The sequence below is a fragment of the Prionailurus viverrinus genome, chromosome D4 (genome assembly GCF_022837055.1).
Source record: "Prionailurus viverrinus isolate Anna chromosome D4, UM_Priviv_1.0, whole genome shotgun sequence".
Lineage (NCBI taxonomy): Eukaryota > Metazoa > Chordata > Mammalia > Carnivora > Felidae > Prionailurus > Prionailurus viverrinus.
The window spans coordinates 48,111,994-48,131,972 of record NC_062573.1 but is presented as its reverse complement, the minus strand read 5'-3'; positions in this window follow the sequence as shown (position 1 = coordinate 48,131,972).

Sequence of the window (19,979 nt, the reverse complement as noted above, 5' to 3'; positions counted from 1 at the left end):
CCTGAGAGAGATCACTTCGTCATTTGGGTGCTCCACATTTACATCAGTGAAAAGAGGCTGTCACCTACCTCAGGATTAGTCAGAATTTTTAATAGCACTCCGGAAAGAATATTCAGCTCCATAGTAAAAGCCAAAATATAAACACTAAGCGGGTATACGGAAGAGTGGCCAGTGCACTGTGTTCTCGTTGACGCGAAGCCTGGGAGCGTGTCCCCCATCGCTAATGCTCTCCGCCATCCTCGTGCACTTGGTGGCGTTCATTCCGTGGGTTCTCCTGTTACTTTGCTTACCGGGAAGACAAAAGTGTGTCTGTAGCCAAGTGCTCTTGGGTTTCATCCACAACCACAGATCCTGCATGGGAACCCGAGTAGCGATAGGAAGGCGCTGTAACAGAAGCAAAGAATAAAATTATAATGAACGTTTCATGGAGGCCAACCAGAAAAGCAGAAAAGGAGAAAGACAGGCAGGGGAACCCAGGAGCAGGGACCCACCGATGGGTTCACGAAGCTGCGGTGAGGAGAGAACAGAGAGAGCACAGCCCTGGGACCAGGGCATAGATACAGACAGTGGCTTTTTAAAAAGCTAGTTGATTCGAATATTACCTAGAGAAACCAGACTCCGTTCAGTATCTCTTCTATAACTGGCCCCCCAACCCTCATTACTATTTCATTTCACCTAAGTAGAAGACGAGGCAGTACAGATATGCAAAGAATTAATTTAAAAAATTAGAATAACCACTGTTAACACTAGAGTATAATCTACCAGACCCATTCATAGTTTGTTTGGGCTTAGTTTTTTACACACAAAAAGAATCATCTTCCACATCCTGCTTTGTAATTTTCTTTTCTCACTTAACACGCCAAGAATAGCTTCCCACGTCAGTTAATATACAGCTACATCATCATTCTGAATGGTAATCTCATTTCATTGTATAAATGAATGAGATTTCCCTTCCCCAGTCTCCTGTTGGGCATGCACGTCGATCGTTTTTTAGCGATTACAAATAACGCCTAAATCCATTGGTTCCCACTGTGTAACAAACCACCCCCAAAACTTCATAGCTTAAAATAACAACCCGTTTTCTTAAGCTCACGATTCTTTGAGGACACTGGAAGAACCAGTGCAGCTGAAACAGCAGGGCCTCTCTCTACATGGTCTCCCATCCTCCAGTGGGCTAGCCTAGGCTTCTCCACCCAAGGCCTCAGGGTCTCAGGAGGCAAGCCCGCGAGCCCAAGCGCTTTTCCAGCCTCTGCTTCCGAAACACTCACTAAACTCTTGCTGGCCATTCCTAGTCACAAATCCAACCCAGATTCAAGAGATGTTGAAACAGCCCCCCTGGCTTGGTGGGGAAATCTGCAATGTCACGTTACAGGAGATGTATTTGTAAGGTTGGAGATTTTTTTTTTTTTCCATTTCCATCCTCCACAAGTCCTATACTAAATATTCTTTTAACTACTTCTTTGCACACATACCTGATTATTGATGCGGGATAAATTTCTAGAAGGTAACTTGTGCCGTAAAGGAACATTTTAAGCTGTAGATTCATATTGCCACGATTGGAGTGTCTCTAATCAACTAAACTTGTAGCAATAAGAGCTCAGCGCCCAATGTAATGCATGTTGCACAATAAATATAAATGAAATAACTGAATGAATGGACAAACAACACTAAATAAATAAATCAACAACAAGATGAGTAAATCAACAGCCTGATAATACTGAAGTTACCATTCTTCAAATTTTTGACAGTTGAGGGGCTCCTGGGTGACACAGCTGGTTAAGCATCTGACTCTTGATTTCAGCTCAGGTCATGTTATCACGGTTTATGAGTTCGAGTCCCGAGTCAGGCTATGCGCTGACAGCATGGAGCCTCCTTGGGATTCTCTCTTTCCCTCTCTCTCTGCCCCTCCCCCACTCATGCTCTTTCTCTCTCTCTCTCAAAATAAATAAATAAACATCAAAATATAAACAAAAGCTTAAGAAAACAGGTCGTTATTTTAAGCTATGAAGTTTTAGGGGTGGTTTGCTACACAGTGGGAACCAATGGATTAGGCATTATTTGTAATCGCTAAAAAACGATCGACGTGCATGCCCAACAGGAGACTGGGGAAGGGAAATCTCATTCATTTATACAATGAAATGAGATTATCATTCAGAATGATGATGTAGCTGTATATTAACTGACGTGGGAAGCTATTCTTGGCGTGTTAAGTGAGAAAAGAAAATTACAAAACAGGATGTGGAAGATGATTCTTTTTGTGTGTAAAAAACTAAGCCCAAACAAACTATGAATGCGTCTCCCCCACTCATGCTCTTTCTCTCTCTCTCTCAAAATAAATAAATAAACATCAAAATGGAAACAGAAATACTTGCCAATTGACAGACAAAAATAGAACCCTATTATTTAATTCGTAACTGAAAATTATTAAGAACTATATGCTTCAAAGCTACTCGATATTCCTCTTTACTGAGTATCAGTTGAGCAGATATGGATAGGTCTATTTCTGGGCTCTCTATTTTGTTCCATTGTCAATCTGTCTATTCCGAAGCTACGGCACTTAACACTATCGTATCTAACTCACTCCTTTCCTGACTGTATACTACTTCGTTGCATAAAAGTACCATGATTTCCTTAATTGCTGTTTTATTTACAGATAGATGTATTCCTAGTCTTCCGATACTAAAGACAGAGTTTAAATGAATATCCTTTACACTTACTTTTTTGCGGTCAAGTGAGGATATATCTTCGGAATGAGAATTACTGGGTAAAATAGCATGTTCATTTAAAATACTGATACTTGGGACGCCTGGGTAGCTCAGTTGGTTAAGCAGCTGACTTCAGCTCAGGTCACGATTTTCATGGTTCCTAGGTTTGGGCTCTGTGCTGACAGCTCAGAGTATGGAGCCTGCTTCAGATTCTGTGTCTCCCTCTCTCTTTGCCTCTCCTCCGCGTGCGCGCTCTCTCTCTCTCTCAAAAATAAATAAATATTTAAAATTCAAAAATAAAATAAAATAGAATATTGATATTTGTTGCATAAATGCTTTCCAAAGAAGTCATTGCAATTCCCCTTTTTTTCCATCAGTGGGTAAATTTGCCTGTTTCCCTAAACTCTTATGTACACAACATATTAGTCTTCACCAATCTATGTGAAACATGACATATATCACTTTTAAAAAATTATATTTCTAGGGCCGTGTGGGTGGCTCAGTTGGTTAAGTGTCCAACTTTGGCTCAGGTCATGATCTCACAGTTTGTGAGTTCGAGCCCCACGTCGGGTTCTGTGCTGACAGCTCAGAGCCTGGAGTCTGCTTCAGATTCTGTGCCTCAGTCTCTCTCTGTCCCTCCCCCCACTTGTGCTCTGTCTCTCAAAAATAAATAAATGTAAACAAAAAAAATTTAATTATATTTCTATTTGAATTATGATGAACATATTTTTTTTAAGTTTATAAACTATTCACATTTTTGTGTGTGAGTGAACTGATTCAAATATCTTGGCCATTGTTGGGTTGTTGGTCTTTTCCTTATTAATTCTAAGAGTTCCTTGTATCTTAAGAGAAATAGCCTTGGGGCGCCTGGGTGGCGCAGTCGGTTAAGCGTCCGACTTCAGCCAGGTCACGATCTCACGGTCCGGGAGTTTGAGCCCCTCATCGGGCTCTGGGCTGATGGCTCGGAGCCTGGAGCCTGTTTCCGATTCTGTGTCTCCCTCTCTCTCTGCCCCTCCCCCATTCATGCTCTGTCTCTCTCTGTCCCAAAAATAAATAAAAAACGTTGAAAAAAAATTAAAAAAAAAAAAAGAGAAATAGCCTTAACATTTTATATTCACTGTATTCCTGGTTGTTCTCTGAAAAAGTATTTAATTTTTATATGGCTTTATTTATTTATTTATTTGGAGATTGAGAGCACGTGAGTGGGGGAGGGGGCAGAGGGAGAGAGAGAGAGAGAGAGAGAGAGAGAGAAAGAATCTTAAGCTGGCTCCACACTTACGGTGCCCAAGGTGGGGCTCATTCCCACGACCCTGGGAGCATGACCTGATCTGAAATCAAGAGTCAGGTGCAGGGCACCTGTGTGGCTCACTTGGTTCAGCCTCCGACTTCAGCTCAGGTCATGATCTCACAGTTGGTGGGTTCAAAGCCCCATGTCAGGCTCTGTGCTGATAGCTCAGAGCCTGGAGCCTGCTTCAGATTCTGTATCTTTCTCTCTCTCTCTCTCTCAAAAATAAATAAACATTTAAAAAATTTAAAAAAAAGGGGCGCCTGGGTGGCGCAGTCGGTTAAGCGTCCGACTTCAGCCAGGTCACGATCTTGCGGTCCGTGAGTTCGAGCCCCGTGTCAGGCTCAGGGCTGATGGCTCAGAGCCTGGAGCCTGTTTCTGATTCTGTGTCTCCCTCTCTCTCTGCCCCTCCCCCGTTCATGCTCTGTCTCTCTCTGTCCCAAAAAAATAAATAAACGTTGAAAAAAAAAATACATTAAAAAAAAAATTTAAAAAAAAGAGTCAGGTGCTCAGCCAACTGAGCCAGCCAGGTGCCCCTATATGGTCCTATTTATTGAATATGTATTTATTGTCTCTGGATCTTCAGTATTCTAAAGTCCTTCCCCTACACTCGTACAAAAAATTATTTCCCAATTTTTCTTTTAGTACATTTGTCTTACTAACATGTTTAAATTGTTGAGCTCTCGGGACCTTATTTTGCATGAGAAGCAAAGTTGTATTTTGTTCCCAAAGGACTAGCCAGTACCCGTTCTCATATAACGATGATAATATTATAAATATATCCATTCCCTCCAACAGTTTGGACTGTATTTTTATTGATAGCAAATGTATGCATGAATTAAATTTTATTTTTTTCCATTCATCTGCCTGTCTATTAAAATAATGCCAACCTTTTAAAATTACTTTAGTTTTTAGAATACGTTTTAATATCTAGAGGTATTTTTTTTTCCTTTCCTCTTTTTAAAGAACTTTTGGGATATTCTTACATAGATATCTTTGATTCACACTTTGGAATCAATTTGTCTACTTTCTACAAAAGGAGTACATTGAATTTATAGATCTTTTTATTTTTTTTATGTTTATTTCTGAGACAGAGAGAGACAGAGCATGAGTGGGGGAGGGGCAGAGAGAGAGGGAGACACAGAATCTGAAGCAGGCTCCAGGCTCCGAGCTGTCAGCCCAGAGCCCGATGTGGGGCTCAAACTCACAAACCGTGAGATCGTGACCTGAGCCGAAGTCAGTCACTCAACCGACTGAGCCACCCAGGCGCCCCAATATAGATCTTTTTATATAGTCAGCAGTCTTAACCTTACATCTTCGTACTTAGAACTACGCACATCTCTCCAATTACACCAATTTTGTACCTTGCATAAAATTTTAAGCTTTCCTTCATTTAGATTCTATAAGTTCTCATTAATTTTATTTCTAAGCATTTTATTTTTAAAAATGACATGAATGTTAGAGGAGTAACACAGACCTCTGCATTTGAATAATAAGTACGTTGTCTCTTTCATTTGTGGTAAAATACACATAACGTAACATTTACCGTCTTAATCATTTTTAAGTATACAGTTCAGTGACATTAAGTACATTCCCATTGTCATGCAACCATCACCACTACCCATCCACAGCAGTGTTTCATGTTGCAAAACTAAACCTCTGTGCCCATTAAACAGTAATTCCCCATCATCCTCCCTGCCCCTTCTTTCTCTCCGTGAGGTGAGCACTCCAGGTCTCTCGTGTAAGTAGAATCACACGGTCTTTGTTCTTTTGTGACTGGCTAATACATAGCCTCTTAACGAAACACAGGAACACTGGAAATAAATTCTGCAGATAAAATTAACACTATTCCTTAATTTTTTAAAATATATTTTCAAGTGTTCATTGTTGCAGAAGTCAAACAATTTTGCTTTTACAACCAAAACAAAATAACCACTCTATTATACCACTCTTGGCTAAATTTATATGTATATATCATTCCAACTTCAATTGTTTTATACTTTATTTACACCGGATAGATCTTTTCACATTTGTGTATAATACACACAGTTGTTCCTACTGTAATATTTTAGATCTGGAAGGTGCATTAGTGATAATCTTGTCTAACCCACTTTTCTTTTCTCAATGGAAATACTGATTTCCAAAGAAGATAGGAAAAACATAAACATTCTTCTGCCGGCAAAGCCCAAGGGATTATCCCAGCCCTAATGAATATTTCAAGGGCACTGAAAGAAGTAGACAATATGAAATCAGAATCATCAACAGCCTTTTTTTTTTTGTCTTTTTGAGAAATCATGGAGAATAGTAGAGGTTCTAGAATGCTGGACAAAGCATATGCCCTCCCACCACCATTTTTTTTTGAAAGGAGGAGAAAGATCACTTTAAGTATCACTCTGTTGTAAGTTTCTGGCTGACCATTGTTCATCTTCTTGTGAGGACTTAGAACAAGTTGTGAAAACTTGGAGCTGTCATACATTCACCAAAAACATGCTATGTCAACTAAACCCACTTACTTTGATTTGTTAATTTTATTTTCAAGCTCAATGGTAAAAACGTAATAAACACTGAACGCAATATAGTTTATTAATAATAATATATAAGGGGCACCTGGGTGGCTCAGTGGGTTGAACCTCTTGGTTTTGGCTCAGGTCATGATCTCACAGTTCGTGGGTTCCAGCCCCATATTGGGGTCCACACTGACAGCAGAGCAGCTTGGGATTCTCTCTCTCTCTGCTACTCTTCCCCACTTTAAAATAATAATAATAATAATAATATAATAACAATAATTTTCTTTTCAAATCTTTTTATAATATATGCATATATTTCCCTTAGCTGTAATCAGAATTTGTATACAATTTTATTTCCTCCTCTTTCAACTCGGGATCATTGTTACAATATATATTCCCTTATCCACATAAATCCACATAAATTTATCCGCATAAATCTCATGCTCAGGTCAGGGCTACTCAGAAGGCAGATCTTTTGAAATGGCAGAAGAGGTGGGTAGCAGAAATAATGCTAATTACATAGGCAATTCAAGCAAAGCCACCAATCCCTTGGGCCCAGGGTAGATAGAAGCTGCGCAGGGAAAAAGAGCTCGGTGAGCGAAGCAATGCTTGACATCCCACTTGGCCTCAGGAGTGAGGTCAAAAGAACACAGTGGGACCTTAGCGTAGAGGAATTCAAGTCTGAAGACAGGCAGAAACTGCATATGACTAGTTTCTGGTCTCCTAGCTGTGATAATTGATGTATAATGACAAAAACTGCATGCAGTTGAGTAAACAGCGTAAGCAGTAAAGCCATACGTGGTGGAGGTCTGCACAGGAGTTTGTGAGGGCTGTGGCCGAGAGCCAAGCCACCAGCTCACCAGGGCCAGGATCAGGACATGTGTCTTGATTTTGAAAAACAGAAGATGAAGTCTGTGATTATATCCTGTGGATAAGGTCACTGCCCAGCGTGGGTGCGAGTTGCCACGTGCATTTCTGCTCGATGGACCAAATATACACAAACTGTAGGATGCAAGGTGTGTCATAGGACTCTGTCTTTGGTTTCATCCGGCTTAACAGTTTCAGTAACAATTTGAACTTGCAGTTCTTCAACGCAATCAATTCCTTTTTGAAAAAGCAATTTGACAGACCCTCGGTGTTGGGCTTAAATTATTTTTTATTATAAAATTACTTAAATATAGGCACAAATAAAAAAATAAAACAAAAAAATATAGGCACAAATAAGATTAAATATTGTTTATGGCTTTAATGTAACCATGAAGCTAGAATTTAAAATGAAAATGCAAACCCTGCGAAAATCAGATTAACAACATTAATGAGACATGAAATCACTGGTTTACCCCCACGTGGGCCTGAAAGTTATGGGCAGGTGCTTTGGGCGTGGCATGGCAATACTGGGAAGGATCTCTCGATGTCTGATGTCTGGGTAGTCATTATTCCACAGCCTGATACAGTGTCATTGACCTTAGCTCAGCACGTGCACATCATTTACATATTCAGTTGCCTAGTTTTCTTTTCTCGTTAGCCTTGCCCATTTGTTGGAAGCCCCATCTTATGTTTAAAATTTCTTTTAATGTTTATTTTTGAGAGAGAGAGGGACAGAGAGAGAGAGAGAGAGAAAGACCAAAGGAGGGTTTGGGGTGGGACACACTCTGTCCTGACAGCAGAGAGCCGGATATGGGGCTTGAATTCATGAACCATGAGATCATGACCTGAGTTGTAGTCAGATGCTCAACCAACTGAGACACGCAGCTGCCCAGCAAGCCCTATCTAAAATACGAATGCATATACATGCACCAAGGCATGGTGTCGGTCTTAACTAGAATTTTTTACTTATGATACGGTCATTGAAAGGAAAACAGGGGTGCCTCGGTGGCTTGGTTGAGCGTCTGACTCTTGGCTTTGGCTCGGGTCATGATCCCACAGTCGTGGGTTTGAGCCTCGCGTTGGGCACCGCACTAAGCATGGAGCCTGCCTAGGATTCCCTCTCTCTCTCTTTCTGCTCCTCTCACCCTTGCTCGCGTGAGCTCTCTCACCCTCTCTCTCTCTAAAATCAAAAGGCAGAAAGGGAAACAGAAAATTGAAGATTCCTTTACAGAACTCATTCATTCAACCAATAATTACTGAGCACTCAGTAGGCACCAGGCAGGTGCTTGAGGTTGTAGACACAGTAATGAACTAGACAGGACACGCTTCTGCCTGCAGGAAAAACTGCAGAATTCCTACTCGGATTTACAGATGGCACCGGACTGGGAGGGAGAAGCAACATGTGAAAACAGGACCCGGATTATAAAACAAGTGTATACGTTTTTCCCATAAAACTACTTCGAAATTCCTAAATCACTGTATGCTTATTGCTTCAAAAAATTGCATGTGATACAGAAGACTATATAAGCTAGTAACTGAGAGCTATCCCTCTCTTGATACTCTGCAGTTCCACTCCCCACTGGTCACAGCTGTGTTAATTTGCACCTTCCAGATATTTCCATGAGTTTGAAAAACTAAGTCTGGAAAACTTTATCCTGTGAGCACACTTCTTTATTTAGCCCCCTGGCCTTTTTCTCTACTCGATGGCATTTTCTAAAGGGTGTCCTTTTCACATTGGAAAGTCCTCCCAGATTGAATTTAGGAGGGATCACAGAGCCGGGCCTGGGCAAAACTTCGATTTTGCAGAATCACAAGCTTGTTCTAAGTGTCACGGAAAGGATTAAAGATACCGTATACACCTGGCACAGAGTAGGCACTTACAAAATCGCAATTGCGATTATTACATGAAAATACTGGTTGTGCTTGAACTGTTACTGGCCTTTCCAGGTGTGGTATACTATGTCTTGATTATGAAGCGATGGCAGTTCTTTTTTCAACAATCTTGAGAAAAAAAAAAAACCCCACGTTTTTTAGTGTAGTTGCTCTGGGGCGATTATAGCTTTTCATATCTTTAGAACACCACTGCTCAGTCACCCTTCCATTTCATATAATATCCCCCTTGTCTTCATAGAGGAGATGTCAGAGGGGAGGTGGACGTTTGGTCATCTGAAATGAGACAGGGTATTAGTGTCAGGACCATATTTCTTTCCAAGTCTAAAATCTAATTTCCTCAAAACTGTGTTTAACAGTTCTGCATTTACGGCTTAAGTTCCCGGCGTCCCATCCGCTCGTCTATACAACATCGCTTAGGTAATGCTTGGAAAGTACTTTGAAGGAAATGGGCCCAGAAGTGCTAAGTAGAATTACATGATATGAGTCGACAGTGGGGAGCCACATGAATAGATAAAAATCTCCTGTCTGCGCTACATTTTATTTTCTCCAGTAAATTTTATAGAACCCTCATGTGTTATGCTGGAAATAAAGCAGGAAGTCACATTTTTATGGGTAATATGTATGTTGAACATTGAAAAAAATAACAAAGTAGTGGAATGGAATATTTGCGCTCAGTTGGGTCTAATAAAAACAGTCAGTTAGAAATTAAGGGCAGGCCACTTTCCATTATACAATATTTTTAATAAATAACCCCCCCAAAATGAAGATAGGATAAAGTAAACCGTAGAGGGAACAGTTCTGGAAAAATTTCTTATCCAGGAAAAGTGGTCCTGGAGAATTGGAGAGACAGTTTTCATAAGACTATTTGCCTGTTCAACATTTATTTATTAATTAAATAAACTTTTACTAAATGCCATCAGAGAGCCAAGCACTGTGTTAAATACTGGTATAGAGAGCACAGGGACATACTGTACTGGAGGCAAGATAAATCACATCCCCGTGGAACGCGGACAAGGAATCCTCTGCAAAAGTCATGGAAAGTGTCCCTCAAGGAGGTGATATCTGAACTATCCTAAGGGTGAATAAGTGTTGCTAGGTGGAGTTGGGGAGAAGGGGATCACACGGCAGTGAAACAGTGTTAACAAAAGCACACAGGACATGGGAGGTGAGGAAATGACAAGGTTTAATAACCTGGGACACATAATGTTAAGTCTAAGGGTGAGACCAAGTAAAAATCCAGCTCTGATTTTGCAGCACCTTGTAGGTATTGCTAAAAACATGCGCCCTCTCTTCCTTTTCCTAGAGAGAACATATGTTGACACATTTGTGGAAATGATGTGTTCTACTAAATGAGATTCAGCAAATACACCCAAGGGCAATCCTGAGGACATCAAGATGAACATAAAAAGATCCCAGTGGTCCAATGCCCACAGTGCAGTCGCCACACCATTCTTCCGCACACCTTCGGTATTCACTTCAATCATTTGTTATTCTATTGGTTGGTACCACACCCCATATATCACTTCTAAGATCAAGAGTAGTAAGGCACAGAGGGAAGAGTGGGGCTCTAAGGTCAGACTTCCTGGGCTCAATTCCTGAGTCCCACAGATACTAGTTGCTTGACTTTGGGCAAACTAACATGGTGTCCTTCTCTACCAAATGGAAGTCCTCAACATCCAAAGTCATAGGGCTACTGTGTGAATTAAGTGAGAAAATGCAGGCACAGCACGAGGCACCTGGCAGGCTATAAACACTGGAGAAATGTAAGCTGGTCTTACAGACCTGTTTTATGTGCATTAGTGTTTTAGTGAAGAGCTGTCTCCTCAGAGCATCATGTGCATCTCCACCGTGATGAAACGACCACTGCTGATTACTCCTGTTCTGTGACTGCTCTCCTTCCTCTGCAAGATGAGACAGATAACATTTGGAGATATTTGTTTACCATCTTCTGTAGAATCACTGTCATCATCACTAGCATTGTCATCCCATCATATATCAATGGAGAAGCCTGCATGTAAGTGAACATGAACCAGTCAGAGAGCAAATCCCAACCCAAATAGCCCAAGGGGTCATGCAGTACTGTGGCCTAGGAAATAAATTGATGACTTTAAAAAAAAATAAAGTAAATGGGTATTACATCTGAGGAAAAGTGTTTTCTCTTCCCTCCAAATGCCAGAGTGATGTATATATTTTATTTCTGAGTGCTTTTCCCTAACCTCATTTCTATTCCACCCAAATGAAAAAATCAGATTAGGAGACAGAGGGGTTCGGAAAGATTAAGTCCAAGAATATAAACAAAACAGATGGATTAGTGCCATGTGTGAATATATTGAGGACCTATTTTAACTTCTGGCAATGAGCTTAGGACTGAATCACTGACTGGTATATAGAAAAGTAAACAAATTAAAAAATATGGCAATTACTAACTCCAGGGAAAACAGAAAGTTGTTCAAGAAAGTAAATGTAGTCATAATATATAACACAGCTCAGCTGTGAGAAATATTCTCCTAGTTATGTTAATGTAAAGTCTGAATATGTATCAAGTGTATGATATAACTATAGAGAGAGGATATGGAAAGGAAAGTGTGCATGTATGAGTCGGGGAGGCAAGGGAAGGCAGAAATAAAGGTCAGAATATTAAATCTGAAAAATCAAACCAGACACATGACAGACATCATGTTATTCAGAATATGGAGGTAACACCAAAGAAACAGCTAAAAGAGCGGAAATGGCTGCTCTGGGAAGAACACAGGCAGAGGTTACCGCTTTTCACAATTAATCTTGAAAAACAGGATTTTTTCACAATAAAAACTATACACATGCATGAATTTAATATAAATAAACATTAAATATATTAAAAGGCGTGATGAAAATGGAGTCCAGTTTGAAGTGTTTGAATCAAGGGCTGAAAAGGGGGTGAATTTTGGTCAAGCCCATTGTGCAGGGCTCCAGAAAGCAAGGAAAAGGTGTAAGTTGTTAAGCAAAGGAGTAGCATGATCAAGTTGTATTCTGGAAAAACTTGTCATAACTATATATGTGTTATAAAATTATATATATTCTAATTAAATAGATGCTATATTACATATACATTATATGTATTATAATTAAATATATATTTTATATATACATGTATACACACACACACACACATATATACCTATTTACACACACATACACTAAAAGACAACCCCACAGGGAGTGGGAAGAGTTTAAAAATAGAGAGGCCAATTTGCAAACTTTTGCAATAGTCCTAGCAAGCAATGATGACTTTTGGAACCAAACCAGGGAATGTGGGCACTGAGAGAAGAACATGGATCCAAGTGATATGAATGAGGTGGACTTCTGTTGCCCACATGGAAAACGAAGAGGGCAAAGTGGAGAACCCAGGTTCCTGGCTTAAAAGACTGGTACCATTATCTAAAATGGATCTTCAGAAGAAGAGGCAAGTCTCTAGAGAGAAGACGAAAGGGGAAAAAAGAAAATGTTGCATCTGTTTCTGTACACATCTGAAATGCCTAAGGGACACCTAGGCATGAAAATCCATTTTTGCTCCCAGTGCTTTCCTTTTCTTCTCATTAAGCAAACCTGGCTTCGTTTAGAGATCTGCTCTATCCACGTGGTTCAGAGAATATTGTAATCCGGTTCCCACTTCAGGGTGACACACGGCTCCAGAAAGGCAGCTTGGAGCTCCTCTCTGGGGATTAGTAAGCTGGAACTGAGAAAAGTTGGTCATTTCTCTCTGGTGGCAATACTGAAAAGACACGATCCTGGGAGATGTCCAGAGCCATAGTTCCAGCCTGCTAGAGAAATACAGTCTGAGTGATTGAAGTCACACAGACAAAAGCAGAGATAAGCAATAGAGAGAGGGGGAGTCCTTTGGGACAACCTTGGGAGTCCCTAAACATCGAGGCACCTGAGCTGCCTTAGTCTTTCCTTCCGGAAGCCTGGTTACTCAGCTCTTTTGGCTTTCCTTTCAGTTCTCTGAGCCATCCCAGGATCCTTCTAATTAACCCTTCTGTTTGCTCAACCTCAGGTCACTTCTTCTGTCATTTGCTACCAAAAAACAGAGAGTGGTAACTTGAAGGAAAGACAGGTTGGAGAGATGATTGATAGATAATAGATAGATAGATAGATAGATAGATAGATTTATTCAGGGGGTAAGCATTGTTTGGAAGCATAGGGAAATAAGCTAGAAAGTAGGCTAAACATATAAGGAGAGAGGATGCTTGATGGACCTTTCAGAGAAAGTAGGCTGAGATGGGACTGTGAGCCCAGGTGAAGGTCGCCGTCCCTCTGAGACAAAAACCAAGGACAGAAGCAATTACATTTGGTAGGGAATGGGCTTGAAGAAACTCATCCCTGTGGGGGCACCTGGGTGGCTCAGTTGGTTAAGTGTCCTACTCTTGATCTTGGCTCAGGCCACCATCTCACGATTCGCAGGATCCAGCCCCGGTCGGGCTCTGCACTGACAGCATGGAGCCTGCCTGGGATTCTCTCTTTCCCTCTCTCTCTGCCTCTCTCCCCCTACCGCTCACAAAATAAATAACCTTAAAAAAAATGCCACCTTAAGAGCTAGCGAGTGCTGTCAAGGCACAGCCTTTTCTGGGCCACAGTCTTGTGGGTGACAAAGCATAGATGCACCACGCTCGTCACTGAATGCGGTTCCTCTGAGGCGAAGTCCTGGAAAGGGTTGAGTCTGGAGTCAACCACATGGGAGGGAGAGAATGAAAGGAGTAAAAAACATGATTTCTCCACGGGAAAACCGGGCACAATAACAGTAAGACTCTCTCCCAAAAGTAAAGGTTCCAGTTGCCTACGTGAAAAGTACCCCCTGTCCAGAGACCCCGCGATAAGCCTCTGAATCACCAGCGTGTCCCTGTCCTGCACAAGGCTGCTTTGTTTTCAGCGTTGGTTTTTTTTTTCTTTTTTTAAGGTGTACCTAAGACAATGTCAGAGGATCTTTTGATGTGGTTTCCAACCGTCCTGCTGTGCAGCAAATGTAAGGTTTCTAGGTTAAAAATGAGAAAACAAGGTTGCCGATGACCCGACAGCCCACCTTCTACATACCCTCTTGGGAGCCGGTTATCCGAGGTGGGGTGGGAGAGTTGCGGGAGGATGGCCCCAACTTTGTAGCGTCCAGACACTGGCAGCTATCGTCCTCAGGGCGGAGCGTTCCCATCTCTCCATTTACGCCGGGGCTTCCTAATTTTCTGTGAATTACCCAACTGCACAGTTTTCGCAAAACCTGTTTCTTTAAAGGGCACCACCCCCTGAGGTTAGGAAAGGATTTTAGTAAGAGAATAATGCAGGGTCACCAAATTACCAAAAGGCATCATACAGGGATTTCTGGAGCCTTCGGAACCAATGCCTAGCTCCTCATTTCCTCCCAGAAAGCCAAACCCCGGGCAGGGAGCTGGGGAGCTCTCAAATCCACTTCCAAAGTCGAAACCTGCTCATATTTTACAAGGTTAAATGTTGAAAGTGAAGGTTTGCTCGTTGGTTCTGTAAAAATGGGAAAGGAAGAAAAGGGACAAAAATGTGGCTTTTCAGGGTAGGGCTTTTTATCAAAAGCAGGTACATTGTGGAACGCCAACCTGGGGAACAAAGGGAGCCTTGTGTAGCTCCCCCCGCAGGGCGTTGGGGGTAAATGGTTTCTGTGTGTGGTGGAAAAGAAAGAGCAATTCATGAGGGCTGCAACAGGGGGCTTCTCTGAAGTGCGCCTGCAGGCCAGCTCTGGCGGTGGTCATGTTTCATGGTAAGGAAAGGAGGCCTGCTGGGGGCTGGAACCTGAAGGAGGCCGAGGGCTCCCTGTGGCTGATCGACCATCAACGGGAAGGGTGGTGCAGCTTCCCCCCCCCCCCCAAATACAATCAGAGCAGGAGTCGGAGAGGTCCCTCAGGACTCCTTGGAGTGGGGCGCCCAACCGAGGGTGGTGAGAGCCTCACTCCGCTGCTTTACCAGTCTGTTCTCTGAGGCAAACCCAGTGGTGCACACTGTCCAACATGGCAGCCACCAGCCAAAGGCGGCTACTGAGGACTGGTGAAGCGACTGGTCCGAAATGAGGCTCGCTCTGAAAAGTTAAAAGATACCCCCCATTGCACAGAAAAGAATGTAAAATGTCTCAGTAATTTTTGTATTGATTGCATGCTGAAAGGACCACATTTTGGACATATTGGGTTAAATGAAACATATCATTGATTTTACCTGCTTCTTTTTTTCTTTTTAAAAAAATGTGACTGCTGGAAAGTTTTTAAATTACACCTATTGGCTCGCCTTTTATTTCCTTTGGACCGTGCTACCTTGGAGAACACACTTAGAGCTGCAGTGCTGTTCTCACCTCATTTTCTTTTGATATTGGATAAAGGTGAAGCCAAGATGGAGGAGAAAACCAGTGAAGAATGCACTTATGGTCCTAAAGCCTGAACAACTAACTTGAGGCAGCTGACTCACATGGCACGGATTCCTCCGACTCTCACCCTTGCCCCCAAGCCCCTCGTGCCTGCATCACATTATGTTCCCAGCACCCAGCCTGGCACAGAGAGGCACCTGTGTTGGTCTGAGGAAGGTGTGTGGCTGGCTGGATAAAGGGCTCTTCATTTTTCAGGGCTTTTCCTTCAGTTCTTCTCCACTCTCCCTCCTCAGCTCCCTGCTCCAATTCATGGAGAGAGAAATTGGAAACTGAATACGCGGTTATAATTCCTTATAATTACTACAGACCACATCTTGCGGAGTATCTGTGCGGGAAACGTTGAAAACACAGGTAGAACGGAGGTGTCAGCTCTCTGAGGGGCGGCTTCATTTTTGAAGGGATAGTAAAGCGTGTAAAGGGCTGGGGTGAAAAGTGCGAAGCCTGAATTCGGTGGCACGGGCCACATCACTAGCCACGTGACTCTGGACCAGTGACTTAGAGTGGCAAGACCTTATTTTCTTTTCCCGTCAAACAAAAATGCTAACCATTGTCCTGATTCCCTCAAAGGGTGAGGATCAGATGAGAAAAATGAACTCCAAAGCTCATGCTGGCATTTAGAGTATAAACGGTTCATGTTATTTAGTGCCGAGCTTCTTTTGAATCAAAAACAGAAGGTCTCGATATTCCCCTCTGAATTAAGAGATGGTACCCAGGGCTGATAGGAGGGTAAGGAAACCCGATACCGACCCCCCACCCCATCAGTCAGTGAGGAACTCTGGATGATTTCTCCGAGTCTACTGAAGGACTAAAATGGTCCTCACAAATGTGTTCTCAGAGCCAGCACTGAAAGAGCTATAGGGACCAATTTTGCTGTGCCTTTCTATAGAATAAGGAACCAGAGAGGCAGGGAGGTTGGGAGGATGGTCTTGGTCACTCAGCCCAGTCAATGCCCAGCACCGTGTGGAACTCAATTCTCCCAACACGAGGCAGCGCTCATCCTGTGGGACCACATGTCGACCCTGGGAGCCCACGTGCCCTACCACCACGAAGCTGGTGGTGGTGTGCGGGGGACAGAGTCTGGAGGCCATACTAAGATGAATGTAAGAGACCATGAAAAGGACCATCCGGTCTGAAACAAGGCTGGCTTATCTTCAAATTGCTAGCAAAGATCTACCCAAAGATCCATGAGTAAGACAGAAACTTCACTCACGGCCAAACAACGAAGAAACCGAGTTGTTTACTTTAAGGTGTGAACAAGAGCCAAGTTTATTGCTATAAAATTTCCTTTCAAGGAAATTAAGTTGTTAAGAGATTATTTATTTTATCACCGCCGGCTGAGGACACAGTAAGTGGCTCTAGGCTTCTGAGTGCATTATGCCACACATGCGTTATCTAATAAATTGCCCCGGCTTCGTAATAAAAAGAATTAAATTAACATTATTGAGGGGCGCCTGGGTGGCTCAGTCGGTTGAGCATCCGACTTCAGCTCAGGTCACGATCTTGCGGTCCGTGAGTTCGAGCCCCGTGTCAGGCTCTGGGCTGATGGCCCAGAGCCTGGAGCCTGCTTCCAATTCTGTGTCTCCCTCTCTCTCTGCCCCTCCCCCGTTCATGTTCTGTCTGTCTCAAAAATAAATAAATGTTAAAAAAAATAATAAAAAAAAATAAATTAACATTATTGACCCACACGGATTTTTAAAACCTACTTTTTATATCCTTAACAGAACCTGGGGTGCCAGGGTGGCTCCGCCCATTAAGCATCTGACTCTTGATTTTGGCTCAGGCCATGATCTCGCAGTCGTGGGATCAAGCCCCGAGTCAGGCTCCAAGTCGGGTGTGGAATCTGCTTGGGATTCTCTCCCTGCCTCTCCCTCTGCCCCTCTCCCACTTGTGTTCTCTCTCTCCCTCTCAAGAAAAAAAAAAAAAATTAAATTAAAAAGAATCCTAAACAGGATGTAGAACCTATCTGCAAATTGTTCAGCTTTGCTAATTAGCATCCCCTCGAGGAACTGACTCCCAGTGCAGAGGGCAATCTAGAGAGAAGAGAGCATTTAGTGTCAGATGAGTTCAGACTATAGGGTCACCCAGGATGACAGAAGGTGTCTCTTCTACCTGAGCCCCCAGGAGGCCTGCCTCCTGCAAACCCCAACCACTGTCATAAGGCTGGTGGGAATGACTTTTGTTTTGCCATGTGCGTTACTGCTTTTGTCTGATGTCCTGAGGTCATTTATTTAGTAATTTTTTTCTGATATAGGACAGGGAGTATACAATATGGATGCAGTTTATGGAAAGTCTTCCTCCTCCTTCCCCCTCCCCCAGCCACACACAGGAAATGTGATTTGAGAATAAATGACAGGAAGGCTTAGACCAAGGCTTGCTAGTCAATTTGAGAGATAGAACCACTGGTATCCATGGCAAAACTGTTACCCAGGAGACACCCTAGTTTGGGAGACGTGGGCCTGCGGGAAGAGCACTCCAGATGGGAAACGAGTGATGTCAAGAGGCAGGAGACAGGTCTTTTTAAAACACTGGTTCATTGGGGCGCCTGGGTGGCTCAGTCGGTTAAGCGTCCGACTTCGGCTCAGGTCATGATCTCACAGTTTGTGAGTTCGAGCCCCGCGTCACATTCTGTGTCTCCCTCTCTCTCTGCCCCTTCCCTGCTCACGCTGTGTCTCTCTCTGTCTCAAAAATAAATAAACATTAAATAAATAAATAAATAAATAAATAAAACACTGGTTCACAGAGCCTAAGAAAACCCTCGGTTGGACAAGGTGTGGCGCTTCATGGGCTGCCAGCCACCAAACACTGGAAACCTGCACTTGTCTATCAGAGAATCCAAAGGACCATGGAAGCAGTGATTGGAAGGACATGAGAAAGCTGAATGGGTTCCCGTTTAAGAGTAGGGGTTAAGGCCATGGAAGACTGTGGAATGACCATTTTCTTGAAGAATTAAGAGTTTTTGGAGAGGGGTGCCTGGGTGGCTCAGTCGGTCAAGCATCCGATTTCGGCTCAAGTCATGATCTCACAGTTCATGGGTTCGAGCCCTGCGTCGTCGGGCTCTGTGCTGACAGCTCAGATTCTGTGACTCCCTCTCTCTCTGCCCCTCCCTGGCTCGCACTCTGTCTCTTTCTCTCTCAAAAATAAATAAACATTAAAAAAAAATTTTTTTTTAAAAGAGTTTTGGGAGAGCTAAGAAATGGATGGCTGCTGAGGTGGTGAGCCTGGGAGTCATAAATAGCCACCTGAGCTTGGGGGAGTGGAGTGGGCTAGAGGGCAGGAAGGTGAAGAGATGCCGCCCCATGGGAGGAAGAAACCCAGGCACCTTGGTGGACAAGCATCTAAAGCCACAGCAAAACCTACTGAAGGGAGGGAAGCTCACTGGATTTTCAACCTGGAAGACACCCTCACGTTCTCGAACACTGGTGTCTGAGATGCCTGCTGGCCTGGCTGCATCCGAGTCACCAGGAAATAAACTATAGTTTTTTTTCAATCTTGTAAGATTGGGGACAGAAGGGCTAGTTTTAACAAGCTCCCAGGTGGCTTACTTGGCCAAGAAGCTTGAAAACCACTTATGCGGTCCACCATCCAGCATCTTTAATTAGATGGCAGGACTCAGGTTAAGTGACTGGCTCAAGGACACATGACCTGTTGGTAGCAACGGAAGAACTAGAACCTGATCCTGTAATTCTAAGCAGTAGTTTTTCCTTGGCCTCACAATGCCTCTGCCAATTTCTGTTGGGCATATTGGTTAGCTCTAGTTGAGTCACAAACCACCCCAAAACATCACCACTTAAAAACAACCACACTTATGGGGAGCCTGGGTGGCTCAGTCAGTTAAGCGCCAACTTCCACTCAGGTCATGATCTCGCAGTTCGTGAGTTCGAGCCCTGCAATGGGCCCCGTGCTGACAGCTCAGAGCCTTGGATTCTGTGTCTCCCTCTCTCTGCGCCTCTCCCCTGCTTGCACTCTGTCTCTCTCTCTCTCTCTCTCTCTCTCTCTCTCTCTTTCAAAAATAAATAAATATTTTTAAAAAATTAAAAAAATAAAAACAACATTTACCTCAGAATTCTACAATTAAGTTGTTGGACACTTAGACAATGTCTCCGTTGGGTGCTTTTTCTGGTCACCATCTTAGAACCTGCCCAGATGCTTTTTCTGGCCTCAGCTGGGCTCCCTTGTCCACGTAGCCAGCTACCAGCCAGTTGGGTGGCTGCTTTGGGGACTGGATGGCTGTTAGCTGGAGTGACGTGAGGTGGGTCACGTGTCTCTCATCCTCCAGCAGGCTGAGCTTGTTCTCACGGCACCTGGCCAGGTTC